The sequence below is a fragment of the Rhamphochromis longiceps genome, linkage group LG9, assembly GCF_057381845.1.
Source record: "Rhamphochromis longiceps isolate RC_006_pf linkage group LG9, R_longiceps_female_GT1.1, whole genome shotgun sequence".
In the NCBI taxonomy this organism is placed as follows: domain Eukaryota; kingdom Metazoa; phylum Chordata; class Actinopteri; order Cichliformes; family Cichlidae; genus Rhamphochromis; species Rhamphochromis longiceps.
Window position 1 is genome coordinate 1354617 of NC_140565.1, and position 5589 is coordinate 1360205.

The 5589-nt window shown below is 41.3% G+C and overlaps 1 pseudogene; it reads left to right on the plus strand.

Moving 5' to 3' along the window:
- The first annotated feature begins 4141 nt into the window (after window positions 1-4141).
- Window positions 4142-5374, plus strand: LOC146661495 (uncharacterized; annotated as a pseudogene).
- The last annotated feature ends 215 nt before the right edge of the window (window positions 5375-5589 follow it).

The window sequence follows — 5589 nt, forward strand, 5'->3', positions numbered from 1 at the left end:
GTGGAAAATAAGTATTTGGTCAATAACAAAAATACAACTCAATACTTTGTAACATAACCTTTGTTGGCAATAACAGAGGTCAAACGTTTACTATAGGTCTTTACCAGGTTTGCACACACAGTAGCTGGTATTTTGGCCCATTCCTCCATGCAGATCTTCTCGAGAGCAGTGATGTTTTGGGGCAGTCGCCGAGCAACACGGACTTTCAACTCCCGCCACAGATTTTCTATGGGGTTGAGGTCTGGAGACTGGCTAGGCCACTCCAGGACTTTCAAATGCTTCTTACGGAGCCACTCCTTTGTTGCCCGGGCGGTGTGTTTTGGATCATTGTCATGTTGGAAGACCCAGCCTCGTTTCATCTTCAAAGTTCTCACTGATGGAAGGAGGTTTTGGCTCAAAATCTCACGATACATGGCCCCATTCATTCTGTCCTTAACACGGATCAGTCGTCCTGTCCCCTTGGCAGAAAAACAGCCCCATAGCATGATGTTTCCACCCCCATGCTTCACAGTAGGTATGGTGTTCTTGGGATGCAACTCAGTATTCTTCCTCCTCCAAACACGACGAGTTGAGTTGATACCAAAAAGTTCTACTTTGGTTTCATCTGACCACATGACATTCTCCCAATCCTCTGCTGTATCATCCATGTGCTCTCTGGCAAACTTCAGACGGGCCTGGACATGCACTGGCTTCAGCAGGAACACGTCTGGCACTGCGGGATTTGATTCCCTGCCGTTGTAGTGTGTTACTGATGGTGACCTTTGTTACTTTGGTCCCAGCTCTCTGCAGGTCATTCACCAGGTCCCCCCGTGTGGTTCTGGGATCTTTGCTCACCGTTCTCATGATCATTTTGACCCCACGGGATGAGATCTTGCGTGGAGCCCCAGATCGAGGGAGATTATCAGTGGTCTTGTATGTCTTCCATTTTCTGATGATTGCTCCCACAGTTGATTTTTTCACACCAAGCTGCTTGCCTATTGTAGATTCACCCTTCCCAGTCTGGTGCAGGTCTACAATACTTTTCCTGGTGTCCTTCGAAAGCTCTTTGGTCTTGGCCATGGCGGAGTTTGGAGTCTGACTGTTTGAGGCTGTGGACAGGTGTCTTTTATACAGATGATGGGTTCAAACAGGTGCCATTCATACAGGTAACGAGTGGGGGACAGAAAAGCTTCTTACAGAAGACGTTACAGGTCTGTGAGAGCCAGAGATTTTCCTTGTTTGAGGTGACCAAATACTTATTTTCCACCCTGATTTACAAATAAATTCTTTACAAATCCTACCATGTGGATCCATGGATTTTTTTTTTCACATTCTGTCTCTCACAGTTGAAGTGTACCTCTGGTGCAAATTACTGACCTCTGTCATCATTTTAAGTGGGGGTACTTGCACAATCGGTGGCTGACTAAATACTTTTTTGCCCCACTGTATGTCAAGAGTAATAGTAGTGCTATAAGGTTTCTCTGTGTAAATGAGCTGGGGCCCCGCGGGACTGCAGAAATGTTGAGACATGATGCAGCAGGTAAAATGATGACATCGCATCAGGTATGTTTCTAAAACTGAGGGAATATACATTAGAGAAGGATGAGAAGCTAGCAAGCATTGCTAAGAGTATCCCAAAAAATGCAAAATGCACATCTATGGATATCCAAAATGAAATGATCCAAACACCGGCTGACATGGTGCTTGGAGAGGTCAGGAAAAAATATGAAAGTGCCGATTTTGCAGGGTGTTGCCTCAAATGTGACGGGACCAGGGATAGGTGCAATGTGGAAAATTTGTCTGTGATAATATGGTTTGTCAGAAATTCCATGCCAGAGGAGCATGTTACTGGGTTGCTTGACTTGCAACAACTTGAGGACGAGTACATCACCTCTGAGATACTGTGTGAGATTATTATATTATCTTATGCCACGTTATACCCCTAATTAAAGATTATGAAATTATTATGTAGTTTTAGTTTGAATTATTCTCCTGAAAAGGTGATAACTATTAGATTTATTAGACTGATTTGTATTACATTAGACTGCTGATTTATTGTGAATTCAATTCAATTCAATCTTTATTGGCAGACTTAATGTCCATAAAAACAAGACAAAAAAACACACACAAAACACCCCCCCAACACAAGGTATAAACCATTAAATATATATATATGTATATAAATAAGTATCTAAAGCATTTGTATAAATATAAAACCATAATATACATAAAACACAATTACTTAAAATAAATCAATAAATACGCAAACACTTTAACCAGTGCTTTCTCAGACTGGATGAGTAACGGGAACCACTCACTGTTGGATCTGTAAGTGCTAAAATTATACTGTTACTCGAACCATCCAGTCGTTCTCTAAAATTGAACATTAGCTTTCTTAAAAGTACTTTAAAAGTCCAAACACCCACAGCTACAAACATCTGGCTGGTACTACCCCCTCGAGGTATCCTGCAAAGGATTCTCATCGCATCATTATATGCAACATGCAGCTTCTGCATGCTACATTGTTTGTAGGATGACCACAAGGGGGCAGTATATAGCGGTGTGCAATACGCTTTAAACAAAGCCACTTTAACTGGAAGTGAACAAAAGCTGAATTTGCGTGCAATAGTATTTGCCTGCACATAGAGCTTACATCGTTGTCTGTATATGTCATCATCATCATTCATTTGCTCAGTAATAAAGTGACCGAGGTATTTCACCTTTTTATGAACTTCAAGAGTTTTTGGGACAGTTTAAACAAAGGGAAATTTAGCTGTTTATCCTGCTTGGTTCTACATATCAAAACAGCACTTTTAGCAGCATTGTACTCAATGTCATATTGCACACCATATTCAGTACAGACATTAAGAAGATCCTGTAACCCAGCACTGCTTGGACTAAAAACAACCAGGTCATCTGCATACATAAGATGATTTATCAGTGCTTTACCTAATATACACCCAGTGTTACAGGCTCTCAGCTGTATGGACAAATCATCAACATACAAATTAAATAAAATTGGAGACAAAATCCCACCCTGTCTAACACCATTGCTGACACCAAAGGGGGCAGAAATACTGCTTCCCCATTTAACCTGCATGTTCTGATGAGCGTACCAGTAAGAGAGAATCCTCACGATGTACTGAGGAACTCCCCGTCTCATTTTATCAAAAGGTTTTCTGTGGTTCACTCGATCAAAAGCCTTAGAGGCATCAATGAAACACATGAGGACAGATGAATTTTTAGCCCTGTACAAACTGACTATTTCCTTGAGTGCATATATGCACATGTCAGTGTCGCGCTTTGGTTTGAAGCCAAACTGATTATCCAGAGAAGAGATGAACACACTAACTCTATCAAACAAGATTCTTTCTAACACCTTAGATAAAATACTGGATGATGAATGAATGATATTGTTTTATGATGCAGTATACTGCTGAGTTATAAGAAATGCTGTTTTCAGAGAATCATGGCCTTATTTGTCTGATTAGAAAAGAACAGAACATACTGCACAGGAAGCCAAGGTCATAACTTAGGGGGAGAGAGAGAAAGAATGTGGATGTTTAGGTTTTATGACTTTGGAGGGGAACTGAAGCTATAGGAATGTGAGAAACGCTCAGACATGTCGAGATCAGGCTGACCCCATCCCACGCTCATCTCCCATCTGGATGGTTTATGCTCAAAAGTGTTTGTATGGAATAAAATTAGATTAGATTAGATAGAACTTTATTAATCCCTCGGGTGGGTTCCTCTGGGAAATTCGATTTCCAAAAAAGCACAGCACCGACAGAAGTTACAGAGTTACAGAATATTATTATATATATATATATATATATATATATATATATATATATATATATATATATATATATATACACACACACACACACACACACACACACACACATATATATAAATACAGAGACAATATAAATAAAATATACGAAGGGGATAAATAGAATAAATAGGAATAAAAATAAAAATACAAGTGAATTGCACATTTCAAGTATTGAGTCTATTGCACCGTTGACTATTTAAATGATTGTTGATTGAGCATTTATACACAGAGTGTTGTCCTTCCTTCAGCCCAAAGATCAAAGAACTGAGATTACACCTGATGATGGCTACAATGCTGACAGTATACTTAGCCAGTGCTTCTGTGATGAGTGGGGTTAGAGGTGATGTGCAAGCTCTGCTCCAAAAGAGGCATGACAGATATGTCCCATACATCCACTGCTAGGGCGACTGTGGCTCAGGGGGTTGGGAAGCGCATCTGTAACCGGAAGGTCGCTGGTTCGAATCCTGGGCTCTCTGTCCTGGTCGTTGTGTCCTTGGGCAAGACACTTTACCCTACTGGTGTTGGCCAGAGGGGCCGATGGCGCGATATGGCAGCCTCGCTTCTGTCAGTCTGCTACAACTGTAGCTGCCTCCACCAGTGAGTGAATGAACAGTGGCATTGTAAAGCGCTTTGGGTGCCTTGACAAGCGCTATATAAATCCAATCCATTATTATTACTGCTACATCCACCAACTGCACTTAGTGGTTGTGCATGCCACGCAGAGTAAGCCGTGTGTGAATAGATATTTTTGTTTATTTTGTTCAACCTAGAACTTTTTTTCACCACCACTATGTCCTCAATAAACATGATGCACCTTGTCTAAAAAGGCTGCTTGAGATCAGATGGACAAGCCACTATGAGGTGAGAATGTGCATTGTGGAAAATTAAGAAGAAATCCTTAGTATCCTGTCTGAGATAACAGAAGATGATGATGATGCTGCAGTTGGCCTGTGCACTGAGGCATCAGGCCTGCTATGACAAATTCAGAGGCATCACTTCTCTGAGAATGGAAAGTTCCTAGTGCGAGTGCTTGGTGTCTTAAAACCAGCAAATGTTATTCTACAGTCTCAGTCAGCTGATCTTTGCAGTGCTTCTGAGGTTGTTAGTGGAGCATTTGATCTCCTGCTGAAGATTAGTCACATCCAACAAAGAGAAGGACAACAATATAGCAAACACCTAGCTCAAAGTGTTATGCTCTCAACTTTGGGCCATACAGGCTCTGGTGCCCCTACCATTTCTCCCCATCAGTCTCTCAAAAGATCCCTGCTCAACATCCTTGACAGGGCCATTTTAGAAATGGAAAGTAGATTTTCACACAAGAATACTGACCTGATGAGAGACATATCTAGTCTTGCAACAAAATCTAGGACATTTCTAGATCTCACCCTGCTGCACCCTCTGGCTGTGATGGCTGATGGCACTGTAGCAGATGTTGTAAGTCTGAAATATGAAGTTCTTGTGGCAAAACAGATGCTGCTCAAAAAATGTTCAAAGGAAACAAACCTGTCCACTGTGTGTAAAGCCCTGCAGGAGTACAAGGAAGCCTTTCCTGAGTAACAGCCCTGGTAAATGGTGTATCTTCAGCATTGTGAGAGAGTTCCTTCTCCACTTTGTCACAGATCCTAACCCCCTATCGTCGCATCATGTTGCATATTAGAAAGAGGAATTTGGTGATCTTGGCCCATGAGAAGTCCATAACAAATAACTTGGACATGAATTTGTGAGAGTTTTTGTAAAGGGAAACAGGATACTGTTGTTATAGAGTTGATTGA